This window comes from Clinocottus analis, unplaced genomic scaffold (genome assembly GCF_023055335.1).
Source record: "Clinocottus analis isolate CAN_PGR_092001 unplaced genomic scaffold, fCliAna1.0.p SCAF_1, whole genome shotgun sequence".
NCBI classification, from domain to species: Eukaryota; Metazoa; Chordata; class Actinopteri; order Perciformes; family Cottidae; genus Clinocottus; species Clinocottus analis.
Genome location: NW_027175820.1, coordinates 5,306,245 through 5,324,702, shown reverse-complemented (window position 1 = coordinate 5,324,702; position 18,458 = coordinate 5,306,245). Strand labels below are relative to the sequence as shown.

Sequence of the window (18,458 nt, the reverse complement as noted above, 5' to 3'; positions counted from 1 at the left end):
CAGGCAGTGATTGTGTGCGTGTGTTTCTAACATAATAATGAGTACATCAAGTCTACTTAGGAAGTGAATCCTCTTTAAGGGCTCCGCCATGTTTCTACAGAAGCCCAGAACGAACAAACCAAACGCCGGCTCGAGAGAGAGAGAGAGAGAGAGAGAGAGAGAGAGAGAGAGAGAGAGAGAGAGAGCCTTGCATGTTTTTACGTTAACCTGAAGGCCACCGTAGTTCTTCAACACGCTCTCTCCCAGGTCCTGAACAACATCACAGTTCACGTTGCCGCAGTCTTGGAAAGGGAGGAGTTGAGAGTGCAGGGTTTTTCAGTTGGTTGCAATCTGCATCCTCACCTCTAGATGCCGCCTAAATCCCCCACACTGGAACTTTTAAAGGAATAATCCTACATCTTGGTCAACGCTTGTTCTCTGTTTTACTGACAGTCGGCCAACAAAAACCGCCCCACTTCATGTCTGTACAGTAAGTATGCATCTATAGCCAGCAGCTCATTAGCTGAGCTTAGCATAGAGACTGGAAACGTGCAGATTTTGTTGGAGTATTCTGGTATTCCCAATTAAACTTTTAGTGGGGGGAGATGAAACAGTTAATTTGTATCTACTCCTTCCCAATAAAAACATCCGCTATTGACGTCTATTTTAAAACTCTTGTGGTTATTTTTATGGTGACACGTTTTTTTTTTTTTTTTTCTGACACGAAGGAAACATCTAGAACATTCAGTAAACAGCTTTTCTGAGGGATACTATTATTGAGGTAATTACGGATACGAATATTCGGAAAAAGAAAAAAAAAATGAACTTTGGATTTTCTTGAGGGGGTTAGACGGAAAAGACACGTAGACCAAGAGCTCTAAATTCAAGTGCCATTAATAGCAAACACAGTATGTAAAGTTTTTTTTTTCTTTTTAGGGAAATGTAGGAAAATAAAACATTGTTTTCATTAAAATATGTGATATATCTACGACTTCCAAATGCTAAAATACTGGCAACCTCTAATCATTTCATTCACTGGGCAACATCACAGGTCCAAGAGAGGTAACACAATCCACTGCTTCTCTGGCAAAACTGCACAAACCCCATGTTTCAGTTTGCCAAATGAATGAGTAGGTGGACTTTCAATGTGCAGCGTGTAAAAAAAAAAGAAAAAGAAAAGAAGAATCAAAAAAACGGCCAAAATGGATGAAGAATGTTGGAGCAGCATTCACAACAACATGATTGCATCAGCGAGGACAAGCCGAACACAGATGACGATGGCTGATGGTCGTAACAGTCAAAGAAAGTATAAAGTCTCAAATTACTCTTATCTGCAACACATCGTTAGGACACACAAGTATAAATGTCGGCTATTTACATTTTTTTTTTTCCTATTCAAGTGTGCATCTATCACAACATTTTCCAGAAGTCCACAACATACAATAAATTCAGGGTTTCACCTTTGGTTATGTAATTATCAAGGCTAGGTTTAAAAAAATATATAACACACGTCCATGTTACTTTTGCATACAGTTAAAGTGAAAACATATCAACAAAGCAGCTGGTCAGCTCTAAATTTGCATCTGAGGAAAGAAACCTAAGGTATTTCGTCTTGACGGTGAAAAGCCCGGCGAGTTTCCCCCCGCCGCTGCTGTTCTGATAGAAAGTGAGTGTGGCAGATATTTATGATGGTGTTTATGTGCCTGACATCTTTGCTTTAGTGTAAGTGGATCTTAATGTAAGAGGATATTCTTCTGATGTATTTCAGTGTGTTGCATTGAGCCAGTCTATATATATATATATATATATACATATATATATATATATATATATATATATATATATATATTTATATATATATATATATATATATATATATATATATATGTCTTGTATTTCTCTCCCAGCCCTCTACATTTTCTGAATGAGGATTTTTTTGTTTCACGTGTTATGACACCATGTGAATTCAGAGTTTGTCGCCAGCGTTTGAGTGAGCGACTCAGGCCAGCCTTGTTTGGTCGACAATATGAAACGAGATAAAAAATAGATTAAGTCGCACTGCCGACTGCAGACAAGCAGCGGGCCAACTGACCATTTAGTAACCGATGACACCTACGAAGCCGACCCAACTAAAACATTATGTCGACGTTACAACCAAACGTTATCTCTATCATATTAAAATATTCACATCTGTTTTCCTTACAAGACACTTTTTTTTCACATGTAAAAGAAAAAAAAAACATCTTCGAACTCTGAACTATAAGTCTCTTAGTTTCATCACTTCGTACATCTGTATATGCGTAGTAATTAAGGCAATCATTTTGGGCCACGACTTACTCATTTAGCCAACCCCAGTCTCAATCCTCCAGGGTTTGTTTACTGATGTCACACAGCAGCTCCCTCTGCTTCCAAGTGCCGAGGTCCTGTCCGGTCATTGTTGCTTTTTTCCTTCTTCTTCTTGCTCTTCTTCTTCTTCCCAGTCTCACGCTCGTGCTGGAGGTGAACCAGTCACAATGTTTTGCTTGCTCTCTGCGATTTCCAGAGATGAGGGGTCGTGGGGGTGGGGGGTTGATACTCCTTCTCCCTGTAACCGGGAGCGCTGCAGCAGAGAGAGAGAGAGAGAGAGAGAGAGAGAGAGAGAGAGAGAGAGAGAGAGAGAGAGAGGGGATGCAAATCTGTCATCATTCTTGAGAAAATAGCACCCTGAAGACGGAGCAGACGGAACGATTCTGTGCATGTTTTCCTCTCCCAGCCAGAGGTTGGGCCAAGATGCATCACACTTAAGATAATCATCAGGGTCATTAGGCAGCAACTCCCTCTGAAGAAGCACCCAGAGGGAGGAGGGGTCCGTTATTCACAGCAGAATACCACAGTACTTTAAAACAAGTTTACTTAATCACTTATCCATATTGTACACAGTTTCCCCGTCTGTTAGTCGCTCAAAGGGTTGTTTAAAGAATCGCGTTTCACTTGCTCTGACGGCCTCGTATTCACCCAACAGCTTGTTCAAGTATATTAGTGATGATTTACGAACGGATAGTTGACTTGTTTTCTCTGGTCTTTTGACTCGCGCGGTATGAAAAGGCGATTGTAGTCAAGAGCCCGCTGTTCAGCGCATCTTCTAAAACCAGTGTCGCGGCAAACCGCGGTGGAATTAGCAAGAGGGCTAACAAGCCAGCTCGTTAGTTAGCTCGCGGGTTAGCTCACTAGTTAGCTCGCTAGTTTGCAACTTTTGCCGTGATTTAAAGGACGAAGGACAAAGAAGGTTGCTCTCTGCTGGCGATGGCAACACGCCTTAGTTGTTAAATGTTCCTCATTTACTCCGGCGCTCTCTTCACTTCATAACGTCACTGCTCCACTGCATGCTGTGTGTCGTACTTCAGTCAGTAAGTTAGCCGCAGTTATCGCTAGTCCTTTTTTAATTTGAAAGGAAATTCAACCGTTGGACTACTCCTCTATTTCTATGAATATATAAAATAAATATTTGAGCCAAACGCTCCATTTTTTTAAATTTTTTTTTACGGCTGCATCATTCTGTCAAATGTACTTATTCCAGATGTTGTCTGTTTTGGGCACTTAGATTGTTCCTTGTAACTGTTGTTCCTCTACGCCAGTTGAATGCACGGACAGGAGGTTGAATGAGGCCAAGCGACTGTGTGCGTCATTGTTTCATGGACACATTTGGTGTCTTTGGGATCTCAATGGAAACAGGGCGTAGAGTTTGTCCTGAGTCTACTGGCGGGCAGCTGGGGTGAATGGGATGCCAGTTCACTCCAACACAGCTGCATCCATCGGACTCATCGTGTTGCCATCCAGGTCAACAAACACACACATAATGCACTGAAGAACACTTCCTCACTTACAGCTGTTGTTGACATTCCTATAACTTATGAGAGTAGGACCTCCTTAGTGTTTCATATTTATTGGTTGTTTGGTTTTTAGCACATTTAGTGTCATTTCATTATCTTGTTGTTGTTGTGTTAAATGTTTTGTCTAATTGAGTTAGAATACAATTTACTGACTTTCACTATTCATATAAACATTCAACATGCTCAGGCATCTTGTGTAATGGATTTGAAAATCATATGGAAATGTTTATTGAACCGACGGCGACGCACATCAAAAAGCCGTCTCCAAAAACACAATTGGTAGACCGGAAAAAAACAACAACTTTAAATTTGAAATAATTTAATGACACTTGCGATCTCTGCTTCGGCGTTGAGCGTCACGTTCGGCTAAACACAAATAAGCAGCATATGCCGGCTGCACAAGCAATGCTCCGAGCGCACAGACAAAAACCATCTGTGCCCAAAAAGCGGAAAGAAATGATTTAATTTGTCAAATCGGTAAAAAGCCTGGGGAATCATGGGAAATTCCTGCCAAGCGCGGGCAAACTGCAGGTGTGCCGGTCCTGGGAAGAAAAAAAAAAGGAAAAAGGAAGAGAGAAGGAGGCAAACTGCAGTGGCGAGGAGAAAAAGTGGTCAAGTTTGAAAACAAAAAATAAACGAGCACAACACAGGCGGCCGCTCGGTGGCACCCGGCCCGGCATCCCCCCCCACCTCCTCCCTCTCTAGCTGTGTTTGTAATGCTGATTTAGGCCAAATTAAAATTCCTACATCACATTTATGTTATTCTGGCTTTTATCCCCCCCCCCCCTCCTGTCCTCCCCCCCCCCTCCCCCCCCCCCCCCGCAGGGTGAAACATGTCACAGAATAACGACTCTGTGTTGCCGCCATTTGCGCTGATTAAGACGCAGACTATTAGAGACAAGCGTCCCCTTTTTTTTTAAAACCGAGCAGCTGTCGTATAATTCTCCACCTCGATAATTTGAGGATTTCCACAAAGTCTCCGAGGACTCGGAGGCATTATGTATGCAATCAGAGCTGCAGCCGGCACAAGGCAATTACAACCAACATAGTGAGTGTTTTCTTTTTATATCTAATTCCCTTATTAAGACTTAAAAGCTGAACCTGCGGTTGTTTACATTACAACACTCTGTACCTGTAACGATAAGAGGACAAATATAGAACACACTCTAACGGTGTTCGAGATACATTTACTGAAGTGCAGCCATGGGGTGGATTCACGAGAGATTGGAGGATGTGCTCAGTATTAACACACGACTTTTATATACATCACCAGAACGCATTGCCCCGTGTGTTAATACCTCTTTTTAGGCTCAAATAAAGTGTGTTAAAATGGTCATCAAGACAGGAAGCTCCTGTGAATAACTCCTGGAACATAGAACAGGATGGAGAGGACCAGTGAGGCTGAATATATCCAGACGATGCAGAGCAAAATCACTTCATTTTTAAGATTGAAACTGTTTGTACGTTATGTATGCCCGTCAGCTGCGCGCACACCTTTCACGTTTGTCGCCCGGCAGGAGGCCGGACTGTTTTCAGTGTCATGTGGCGCTCCATTTATCTCCCCCTCATCGTCACTTTGGGGCAGCGCCTCCTCCAGGAGAAGCCTAAAGCACCGAGGTCACCCTGTTCAGATCTACAAAACAATCTGCCACCCCGGAAGCCGCCGCTATTCACCGTCTAAAAGCCCGGCAGTTAGATTGGATTTAAAATCTTCATGAAATCATTATGAATGTTTGCAGGAAAAGCGTTCAGTTGAGACCGGAGCCTGCAGGTACGATGTTGCATGTGGGAAGACTTTTAGCAGCCCCAGAGCTGGAAGCGATATCAACATAACTGCAGGGGGTTGATCAGAGTTAATAAATCCAAATGACTCAACAGTTAGTTCACAGGAGTTCTTCCTTTCACTGTTTCTGTAACAAACACCAGAACTCTGAATCCCATTTTAGATTTGTTCAGCGTTTACTATACTGCAGGTTTGTTGTCGTGACCCCTTGATTAAAGAGGTCATATCAAGCGCATGTTTTTGGGTTGAACTCAAACCTGTTTTCCATTCTTTTAATGTTCAAAAACACATCCTTTTTTCTCATACCATCTGGTGAGTTGGTATAGGTGTCCCCAGATACCAAAATGCATGTGCACAAGCGCTGAAACGGTGTGTTTAGATGCCTTTGTCTCCTTTAACAGCTGATTTCAGCTACCAGAGAAAACAAATGATGACCAATCAAGGCATAGCAGGGTGGGATTAAAAATGAGGACGTCATCTTTTTTGTATCGCTCTATCCCGAAAAATAGCAACAAAACTATGATAAGCATGGATTACATCAATGCATAATGTGCCATTTGTAAGCTAATTTACAGAAATTATTCTTCAATTGAATGTAGAACAAAATGATAAAATGTTCTTTACAAACATCTACTGTAAACCTGAAATGTCCCCACTGTGGAACAAATACAGAAATATCTAATCTAATCTAATTCACAAGATTGTCTGCGTGAACAAACCTTGTGTCAGTGAGCTTACTTTTTAAAATGTTGTCATCATCTTTCTGACTTTTTGATGGTGACCATTAAGGCCACACAATGGCAGACGAGTGATAAATTGATGGCAATATGGCGGCTATAAATAACCACAGCGGAGCATAATGTCAGTGGAAAGGGACAGACGCTCAGGCGTTCGTGGACGACCTCTGCGCTGCAGACAGCGGATGAAAATGTGCTCCTTTTCTTTTTGTCGTCCCACCGCCTTAATCTTACTGTTTCTGTATTCGTGGCTGCGAGCCGGCGGGCATCAGGCTCATGCATCTGCACCTGGCTTCACAATGATGGAGAGGCACGCAGCAGAACGTCACCTAGCGCAGCTTTAGCTTTGCAGGGTCGCGGAGGTGAGGACTCTGGCAGTAAACACTGTGGCAGCTGAATCAAGTTGGGGAAACGAGACGTAACAGCTTCTCATTACTCGTCATCGTTATCGTCGGCATCGACCCCCCGGTCTCCTGCGACCTCTGAGGTGCCATCTTTTCTGCAAGGCAGTTAAAGGACAAGTGTGTTTATATACATCACAGGTCCTATTGTCTCCGAGCAGTGTGTGTGTGTGTGTGTGTGTGATGGTTAATGTGATGTTGTTTAGTTAACAACTTCCTCTGCTTGATAGAATTGCTCTCAAAATAAATTGTATCTTTTTTTTTGCACAATAAATATTGCTGGTTGTAGATATATATATATATATATATATATATATATATATATATATATATATATATATATAAAATATTGTTTTTTATCTTGTATAACTGTGTTCCCGTGGCAACAAGGTGGTAATTAGCGCATTAACTTGTGTGTTGAGATGTGAACATACGGTGACACGAGAATGTCGGCTTAAGGGGGAATAAACCTGCTCCCATCCAGATGTTCAGGTGCAATAGGACACGTCTTTGTCATCCGGGCTTCACTACGAGCTCTAGATGTCGGGACTGACGTCTGAGCCACTAGTTCTTCTTGGTTGGCCACAGGTAGAACTCACCTACCTGTCAGCTCACCCTCGCCCTCTTTAACTAAAACCGCATGATTATGACAGTTTGCTCTTAAGCTCTCTCTTGAGAACACACCCTTCCCGACACCGAAGTGTTTTTGTTAATACTCTCGTCTAAATCTCCTCGTGATCCGTGTGTCACGAGCGCTTTTAAAACCCACCACCGTCAAAGCGCCAGCGAGAGCCTCGCGGGCCGATCACCTGTTCATTCCTCTTCATTAAGACGCCTTAACGCTGTCTGAGGGCAACGGAGCGCGGGCCTCAGATGGCGTTATCACAGACATGACTTTGACTGTCCTTTGTGTGTGTGTGTGTGCGTGTGTGTGTGTGGCCTGTTGGAGGACGAGGAGTCACAGTCGGCAAATGTTTACAGGCCCCCCGGGAAGTTTTTTTTAAATAACCCCAATGCTGATTTTGCAGGATTAACAAATCGCTGCAGGTTTGAAGTTTGAACCATGTCAAATGTACATGTTGTGTGTGTGTGTGTGTGTGTGTGTGTGTGTCTCCACAGCTCACAGTCATTTTACAGCATTTACCAATCTGATCAAATGACTCGCATCAACAAATCCTTTTGTTGATAATTGTCACTAATCATTTCAGGCTATATAAAAAAAAAAGAAACACAACTAAATGAAACCTGGACATAAAAATAAATAAAATGATCCTGCGGGGAGTGACTTTAGGAGAGTGCACATGGAGCACGGTGCCTGGCTTCCTGCTCGCTGACACTAATCCAAAGGCAGCGGGGATTTTCTGCCTCTTGCTGCTTCTTGCCTCACACCCCTGCGGGGCTCGCAGATCCACACTGACTTTCCCGTTCACACACACACACACACGCGATAGACTATAAATATTCAGGCCGGGATCGGCGGTATACGTGCAACAACACGCACTGTGCTCGTTTCAACGATGCCACCGAGCTCACCATCGGCGCTCTTCTGTGGAAAAGCTCACACGTCTGCTCATCCGACGCTGTTTGTTTTAGCCGGACCACCTCGAGCCCCGTCAGCGTTTCCTTGCTCATCAGGTGTGTTAGGTGCCAAGCTTCAGGTGTCCGCGTGGTTTTGTTGATGTTGGTGCCTGAGGGGTGAGAGGCGCCGCTTGGAGAGCTACATGTAGCAACACATCGAGTCACATTACACCACGACAGGCTGCCACGGCGTATCAGAGGCAGGACCAGAACAGACGGAGGCCGTGGCGGTGGTGGTCAGGGACCTTTGCTTCACTAAGAACACGGTGACGAATGGAGGCCTCCTGAATGTATTCACACATCGCACCTTCCCCCAGTTGTTGTTATAGTCAAGCCGTCCCTGAACGAGGAGATATCCACCATCAAAGTGTACTGTTCCATCTTTGTGTTACATAACCGCCGTACAGTAATAAGTAGCATGATACGAGACACAGAAGCAGCTGAAAACGGGGCTAGCGCCAATTACTTCCATGCCAGCAGGCAAACGTTCTATACGTTTGGATGTTTTTTTTCTCCCCCCTTCTTTTTCCCCGTGACACTGATGGCGAGAGACAACATCTCTTATCTAATCTTTCAGCCCCACAGTTCACTGACACAACCAAAGCGTCGGAGTCCAAAATGCCAAAGTCGAGACGTCTTGAAAAACACGTCTCGACTGATGAAATTAAAAGGGTTGGAAGTGGAGAAGAGGAAAACGCAAATGCAGCTGAAATACGATGTTGGTCGCAGATTTTGGGCCACTGTGTCACTGTACGCGTCCAGTTATTGCTGCACTGTATGTGCATTCTAATGCAGAGTATTTAATGAATCTGCTCAAGAGGTTACGTTCGAGTCATGTATTTATAGCCGTCACTATGGAGGCGGCGATGACTGTGGTTCAGACTGAAATATCTCAACAACTACTACTGAATGGATTTGCCGTGACGTTTTACACTTGTGGTCCCCAGAGGATGAATTATAAGAATCGCGCTGATGATCCATAAATGTTTCATGCACAGCTATCGTCAGCTCTACTACTGTGTTCAGTGTTCATGATGCCCGCTGAACATCACCGTTAGCCATCGGTCAAACTGTCAACACTATTATTGAATATTTGAAAAGTGTCTATTCTTACAATTGTGTCTTCATGCATGAGAAATGATTATTGTCATTTCCATATGGAGTTGCAGAAACTGGACCTTTTCGTTTATACTTGTATTCTGAGTTTCACCTAGAACATGTTTTAATGTTTGAATAAAACTCGTTATTTTTTCCCGTATTGTGTCTGAAAAACACCTGCATCCAAGCTATGCAACAGCTCGGGTCCATGTTTACTTCCTGTCAGCTGATAATGTTCACACACACACACACACACACACACACACACACTGCAACTGGAAATGAACTAGGACACATTTAGAAAGTGTCAAACTGCAAAGTGGTCTTTATATGTTTTAGAGTTGTAACATCACAACCACAAAGGATCAGTTTCTGAATAAGTGCCGTCACCGTATTCATACAGCAACCAGACTTGCTTTATAATCATAATATTTGACCTTTAAGTAGTGACATGTATACATTGTGTTGTATGCTGTCAAACTCAAATTATACATATAAATCAGTACCTCTGGTTGAGAATTTTTTTTTTTTTAAGGCTTTCATGATACAGATGCATAAACTGTAATCTCTTCCACTTTATCTGTTATTTATTTCACCTACAGATCTTAACTGTGGCCGTGGTACATTAAGCACAGTTTCATAATTTGTGTGAACAAAAGCGCAGAGCCGTTTCCCCAAAATGAAAACTGTCATTATCTGCTCATCACCGTCAGTCCCGTCGTCCCACTTCCAAACCGTCCTCCTCTATCTGGGGCCCCCGCAGGCGTTTCTCGCATGTGCACCTCAGCACTGACTTAATGAAACAAACGCCTCCATCACTTACCAACCGCAGATTCAGACGCCTCTCTGTGTTGTTTCCCCTGATAATGAGAGCTTGGAATATATCCTAAATCTCATTTTGCATAACTGTCCCACATATTAAAACACCTATCTGACATACATACATAACAACCATATGTATGGCAATATTTTTGGCACGCTACGTAGATATGTTGTTATATGGTGCTGCTTTATGTGCACTTTCACTCAGTGCGTTTACATGATGGCATTAATTCGAATCTTGCTTTAGTCGGACTATGCTCTCTTTCGGGGCAACTCCTGTTATCCGAATATACATGGCAGTGAATAAATCGAATCATTGGCCGAATGCATGTCATATCCGATACGCTAGGTGGCGCTGTTTTCATTACATGTAGTGGTGATACAGCCATCTCCGCTTGACCTCTTCACTCTTCATAATGGAGAGAACCCCGCTAGCTTCGGTGGTTGTCGGGGAGCTAGCGGAGAGCAAACGGGGAACTAGCAGCAGCGCTAGCTGGCTACATCAGGGAGCTAGCAGAGACACCCACCGAAGGTCCTATCGGCTCGTAACCCGACTTTTACGTTTGTTTGTTTCTGCCGGCCGTGACAACTTATCGTCTCTTTCGACTTCCGGGTCACGACCTGGGAGGGAGGGAGGGAGGAGGCGGCGGGATCTTGAGCATGCGCACAAACGCATTGTCCAGTTCCGATCCGATTCAGCGTTTACATGCAGCGTTATTCGAATTATCAATCGAGTCGAATCGAGTTATCCAGGGGTGTTAATCGGATCGTAGTCGGACCGCAGTCATTCGAATAAAGGTGTTTACATGAATGGGATAATTCGATTTTAGTCGGACTAAGCCAGTAATTCGAATCCATGTAACCGCACTGACTGAGCAGCACCGCCACTTCAAACGGTGATATTTCATGGGAGATTTTAATGTGATGTCACAGGGCAGAGGAGGCATTTAACAGCAGAGGACAAGCAGAGTTTAATAGAGCGACCGTGCACCAAACAACTCAAAAGTCGTGTTCTTAACGCACCACCCTGCCAAAGGACTCACACTTTTTATTCAGATTGTTTAGTCACTGCCAACCCCTCTGTTGGCCAGACCACGGCTAACCATGGGAGCGGACGTCATGTTCGCCCACGTTTACGGCGATTGAAGGGGGAGGAAATAAATCATCTGCATCCACAGCTTCATGATGTGAAGCACACGCCTCTCTTGGTGGATACTTTCACTCGGGAACTCGCATCGACTGCAGGTCTTCTGCAGCGGTGCAGATCAGCTGAGTGTCACAAAAAAAGCCTGTTTGGTAACTCTCTCTGGGCCATTGAGCAACAGTGCTGAGCTGTGCTCGAGCACGATTTGATGCTTTTGCCCTTGTTTTGTAACCAACCTCCCAGTGGACTTGGTGTGAGCAGAGGTGTGGCTTTATGAGACCAGACTTCACATTCAACCCACTCAACATCTGCTCTCGCTGAGACATTTTGAGAGCAGCAGCTCAACTGAACTAACAAACAAGCAAACTGGTGGACAAGGACACGTCTGCCAAAGAGGACAAGCGGGGGTGTAGGAGGGCGGGGGGGGGCAAGCAAATATAGACTCAGCTCTGGACATTAGACGACACGTTGCTCTGACTCTGGAATGACTCCAGACCAGCCATTAGCCCCCCAAAAAAGCCTTTTTTTTACCGACATAAACTGCTGTATGATCCAGTCGGTGGTTCATAATTGTTCAGAAAAGAACCACGCGTGAGTCAAAACAACAAACTGTATGCTCCAAAGTACACTCTGAGGCTGCGATAGTGCCGGGGTCCGACAAACACGTCGTAGATTCACGGTGGAGGAAGGGCGGGATTTTGAAGAGCCTCCCTCAAAGACGTGGTCAAATGTGCTTAATTATGAGTACGTTGTGGTCTCGTTATGTCGGTTATGCTACTGATTTATTGTTCTTACTGTCTGACTTCATATCGTCATATCTGGAGCACTGGACCAAACGATAGTACTCGCTGGGATTTTACTCACCCACATCTCATAGACCATCCTCTCTCTCTCTCTCTCTCTCTCTCTCTCTCTCTCTCTCTCTCTCTCTCTCTCTCTCTCTCTCTCTCTCTCTCTCTCTCTGTCTCTCGCTCCATGCTTCAACCAGAGCAAGTACTCTACTTTGAGTCGTATTTTCTGAATCATAGCAACCAGATGCAAAAAAAAAAAGCTGCGCATTCAAAATGTGTTTTCAACCGGGGGAAAAACCCACTTTGGTGGACGCGGCCCCTGAGCTGCAGTATATAAAAAACTCAATGTGTTGACTGTAAAACACGACGAACCAGCAGAAGACAGCCCACGCTGGCAGGCTTCGGCTCTGGTTGGTGGTTTCCTGAGACCACAATACAGGTTCTTAGAAATCTTAACTTTCTATCTTTCACAAGGCATCTTAATGTCTGAACTTGATATTCGTAATAAGTTAAATAATTGTAAGCTTCTCTTTCTGCCTCTTCATTTGCTGCAAATGTAAAAATGCAGCACCTGGAAATACTGTATAATCGAGGGCCATGGTCGGACATCTTGAGAGGAAACATGGCATCCCCTCTCCTTTTCGAACAAATCCCTCACACAAGTCTTTCCCACAACTGCTGGCTCTTCCCCAGATGGCCGGCTTCTTTGGGCCTCCTCTCCAACTGGCCACTTTTGCGCTTGTAATTTATTTATTTTCCTAAACGGTCACGCATCACGCAGCCATCCCCATTGGCACGGAAAAAAAAAACCCGGAACATTTGCTGTTTCCTACCCCTCCCAGTTGGAAAGCATATACATACGAGCGTTACCTCGGTGTGTAACAGGATGTGCAAAGCCCAAACTTGGCATATTTCAGTTATTACGAATGTGTAAAGCTGCCCAGCATGAACACGAGCGCAGTGAGTCACACATTGGCCTCGTTCACCTGTTTGGTGTGACTCAGCTCAACTCGACACAGCGCTGGTTATTTGGGATAAATAATGAAGCAATAATCCACGGCAAGCCACAGTGCAGCGATATTAAATCTGTGACAGAGTAACACTGGCACAGTGAGTTGTTTAGCTGGTGAACATTGTGTTACAGCTGCATCTTCAGGCTGTTCTCATGCACCGTTCGTGCCTATGAGAAGTAATGCTCTGTATTTCGTTTGGACGCCACAAAATCAAATGGTATTTATTCCGCTTTACCACGATCAAAGTTCAGAGCAAAACGCCGCAGAGGGAGGAGCTCAGGGTGGAGTAACAACGCTTTAGTCATGGAGCGCAACATCCGAAGGTATTTTAACCCAAACCACAATATTTTCCTCAACCTTAAAGAGTAGTAGTGAACTATTTAAACCTGATCTATCTACGCTGCAAAAATTCAGCTTCCAAAAACAAGAAAAAAAAGTAATAAAATGAGGGAAATATTACTTGAAATAAGACAAATTATCTGCCAACAGAACAGGAAAATTTGACTTGCCAAGACTTCTTGAAACAAGTGAAATGCTGTAACATAAAAACTGCCTGATAAGAAGAAATATCTTGTCAATCAAAAAACAAGCGTATAATGCCTTGATTTAAGATATTTTATCTTACTTAGATTTAAATTTTTGCAGTGTATCTATCTATCTATCTGTCTATCTATCTATCTATCTATCTATCTATCTATCTATCTATCTATCTATCTATCTATCTATCTATCTATCTATCTATCTATCTATCTATCTATCTATCTATCTATCTATGTGGAGACGGAAGTTTATTTTGAAAAGCCTGTATCCATGTCACAGCTGGTTTAATATGTTGGTGTCTGCTGCGTGGATTAGACAAATTGAACGTGATGTTGGTATCAGGAATAAAACCTTGAAAAGAGATATGAAGGTGGCTCCATCTTAAAATATTTTTTCTTGCACAAAAACATCTCCACTCATAAGAGCAGATTTTTAAATTGAAAAGAAAAGAGGAACTAGTTTGTTCCTCTTTATTCGCTGGTACCCGGACAATTGTCTTTGGAGCCCCAGGTGTGCAGTCAGTGCGCTGTAGTGTTGTCCACCTGTAATAATAGTGATGTCGTGCTCCTATTTCATCTGTTCACAATCATTTCTACTTGTTTTAAAGTAAAGGTGGTTCCTGCTTAAATCAGGAGAAACACTTTCCCCCATAAACTAATGCATAAACTGCAAAAATTAAGCCGTTTGTTAGAAAAAGAGAGAGAGAGAGAGAGAGAGAGAGAGAGAGAGAGAGAGAGAGTGTGTGTGTAAATAAAGTATCAGTCTGCTTTGGCTGAATAAATTAAGGAGGTGACATTTTGAAAATCGTTTAGTTTTTTTGACAACAGGTTCAGGTGAGGATGCTCCATTGTGTCGGCTGGTAACGGGTTCTTCATTGTGTGAGCAGAGGACAGTCAATTATCCCCATCGCTCTCTTTCAATGTCAAACCTCTGTCTCCCTCCTTCACATAATCCTTTCATGCTTTTAGAATAAAGTGTTTTTCTGACTTTCCGTACACAGAGCACATACTGTATGTTTGCGTTGAAGGCATCGCGGTGCTTTCATGAAACCCAGGGAGATGCGGCTCCTCGCAAACACCTCCGTCTCTTTGAACTGTTCTCTCGTGGAGCTCCTTCTGCTCTCCTTTCAAAAATACTTTTTTTTTGGTTTGATTTAGGGGACGCACTGATCCCATTTTTACAGTTCCTGATACCGATAGCGATACCTTCGGGCTTTGGGTACCAGCCGATCTGATACCGGTGTTTAATTAATAAGATGAATGCCTCACCGTGCAGAGGTGACGGGGATCATTCTTTTAGGAGGAAGGCAACGTCGGGCTCAACTTAAACATTTCTTTCCTAACTCTTTAAAAGAAAATGTAACAAATAAATATATATGTAAATAAACTAAATTGTCATTTATCATTTAAATAACATCGTACAACAGCAACTTTGAGAACAGGCATTACATTTCAAGCGTAAACATTTTATAATGCAGCAACAAATTCCAGTATATCATGTAGTATGTAAAGATACAAAGCATCCTCATACAAGGGTTCTATTGTATATTGCATGCTTTTTCATATATAAAAGTCTCTTCTCGTTACATGCATCAAGTCCTTTGAAAATAAAGAACTCAGTTGGGTTGAGGCAACACAACTCCTTGGTTAGGTTCAGGCAACACAACTCCTTAGTTAGGTTCAGGCAACACAACTACTTGGTTAGGTTCAGGCAACACAACTCCTTGGTTAGGTTGAGGCAACACAACTACTTGGTGAGGTTCAGGCAACACAACTACTTGGTTAGGTTCAGGCAACACAACTCCTTGGTTAGGTTGAGGCAACACAACTACTTGGTTAGGTTCAGGTAACACAACTCCTTGGTTAGGTTCAGGCAACACAACTCCTTGGTTAGGTTGAGGCAACACAACTACTCGGTTAGGTTGAGGCAACATTTGTGTTGTAATTACCACAGAAATGCCGTAACTACATTGCATGAGTTGCGTGACAAATAGATCAACAAACGACACGTCTTGTGGCCGAAGGATCACCATCTCTTGCACCCGCCCACCTGCAGTCCCCCTCTTCCTGTGTGTCTTTGTACTTCTTGATTTACGAATTACGGCACATTATTGTTTGTGGGTATAGATACAAATGCTGCATGAGACCAGCCTGGGGTATCTTTTAATCCAATAGATCTGCCCCCTTGTCACCGATACCCGACACAGGCATCCTAATTTACATCTTGGCTTTATTTTTATCCACAACCTCCTACTTCTTCGACTGCTTCTACCTCTTTCGCTGCTACCGCCACTTAAAGGGAGAAAATACCTGCATCAGCATAAAAGCCACACGGATATAATTCAATTGTACGGATACAATCAGTTTTTCAAAAAAACAAACAACACTCAGCAAATCTGTTCATGCTAATGTTGAAGCAAGCAAGCGGTACATTTGGTGCTTTAAAAGAGATAATCATTTAGCCATTCCATGTATTTACATTCTGTAATGACCTCTCTATATGATAGTTTTCATGGTTAGTGACGGAGTCCACTGTGGCTCACAAGCCAGGATGCAGAGCACCATCCTGCATTATTGTTTTCATTTTTATCTCGTGGATATCCGCCTTGCTGTTTATCGTTTTCTCTTCATCGGCTGTGTCAGATCAGCGATATCGCTGCAAATACAGAATTGAATTCAGCCGCTGCTTCACACTTAAAAGTGTTCATCTGGCGAAATGCCGTGACGTGTTTTTTTTGTGACGCCGTCACAGGAAGTGCAATGTGTTAGACACAGAGGTCAGCGCAGACAACAGTAGCTTTTGTTACTTTTTTTTAAAATCAGTCAATCGGTTCTTAAATGTGAAGTACATACATGCAGCACCGCAGCAGCTTCACCGTGTCCTGCTGTGGAAAACCGCTCATGGCACGCTGGAGAAAAAGCAAATTCTTTGACTGACGTCTTTATTAAAACAATGCAAGTTTGTTTGGCTGCTCTGAAACAGACACGCAGCTGCTCTTTTGTCACGTTTCTGACAAACTACCTGAAGTGTGTCGTGCAATGCATTCAGTCTGTTCATACTCTCAGGCAACTACATACAGATAATGTATGTTTGCTTGATTTTTTATACACCTGAATGGCAGATATGTGTGTATGTCTGAATAAAAGACATGTGATTATTTTCCTTCTGGCTTGAAATGCAAAAAGGGGAAGAATCGGTGAAGTCAGCGGATTCAAACATTTGGACTTCATTATCCCAAAAAAAGAAGGCGAACGAGTCGGGAGGAAAAGAATTGGCTTTATAAACAGCTGATTTTTTTCCGGCTTGATTGGACGCTTGAGGTTAATTGCAGCGATATAAAAGGTAAGCGCGATTATGACTTGATTGATAATGGGCCGGCTGTCATTAGGCCTCATTCTGGACTCGGACGTGGACCGCTCAGAGGAGAAAGACTTTATCTTTGTGCTGCAAAGTGTACATGGGAGGGAGGGAGGCCTCCATGGCTGCTGTGTTCATACCCGCACGTCTTTCCTGCTTCTTTTCTTGTTTCTTTTGGTGATTTGCTGTTGATATGATGATAAAACTGGTGTCCAGGTTTTTCCCTCACAACAAAATGTAATTTGTTGAAGCATCATCAAGTGAACTTCAGTCTTTTTTTGTTTCCAGATGGTTGGACCTGTTTTTTTCTACGTACGCTGATATACAGGTTTACAAATCACGCCTCATTTTACACTGTTTTTATTTACTCCTGGGCGGGCACTATCTGGTAACTGCACCATGACTGCTGTAAAAAGGGCTTTCACAGCAAAAGAGAAAGTTTGACCTTAAGCAAACACGGCCCAAGCCCCACAGCGCCTCTTTTTGCAAAAAAAAAAAAAAAGCGGAAGCTCCTGAACATCATCAAGACCCAGCATGCTTGAATCGGACAATGTTTTGCGATAAAATAAGTATTTTTTTTTCATTTTTGAACCGAACAACATATTTTTTTGACTGAAACTCCTTTCTAACATGTCAATGCTTTGTTGTATTGTTATACTTTAAGGCCTAACCTTTACAAAAAGGTGTCCTATTTAGTTTGTGGGTTGTTGTTAAGGCCCTTAATCCATACAGTTTGAAAAACCGGGGGACCGCTGGAGGAGGCATTTTTGGGGAATCTTGCTCAAATCATGGTGGATGTTCATAGTTATGATCAAAATATGTTATAAAAGGGATTTTTAGGAAAATTTACATTTTATTCCCAAGAAAATTCTGGAAAACAACCTGAGGGAAAGAGGCACAGACCCCATGGGGGTCTATCAAGCTTAAAAAGAAGCACAACAACATTTTTATTTTATCACGGTTTTGGGTTTCCTTCAATCCGTCTGTATGTTTGTCTGATGTCTCGGGCATAAATGTCCGCCTGGACCCAGCGATGAGCTGATATGATCTTTGAGGTCAAAGGTCACGATCCTTAAGTCCGATCTTGAACGCCTTGAGCGAATTCCTTCACTGTGATACCTTAACTTAACAATATATATTTGACAGCAAACTCTTGGATAAAATGACGGCATGACTGCTTGGGGGAGGCGGTAACAGTTTGTTTTTTTTGCAGTCAAAGTTGAACCAAACTGACCCCAAATCTGACCTCCACAACCCGTGTCCAGTGGGATTCAGACGTTAATTAATGAGAGACAGAAGCTATGGCAGCGGCAATCTTACTGGAAAGGCAAACATGAAAAAGTTGA

The 18,458-nt window shown here is 43.0% G+C and overlaps 1 protein-coding gene across 1 annotated transcript in view; it reads right to left on the bottom strand.

Annotated features, from left to right (window-relative positions):
• Positions 1-1,875: 1,875 nt before the first annotated feature.
• Positions 1,876-18,458, bottom strand: part of kcna4 (potassium voltage-gated channel, shaker-related subfamily, member 4) — a 39,293-nt gene continuing 22,710 nt past the window's right edge. Inside the window, exon 2 of the mRNA XM_068577456.1 lies at positions 1,876-2,578. The gene's annotated coding sequence lies outside the window, so the exon portion shown is untranslated. The remainder of the gene's footprint in view (positions 2,579-18,458) is intronic.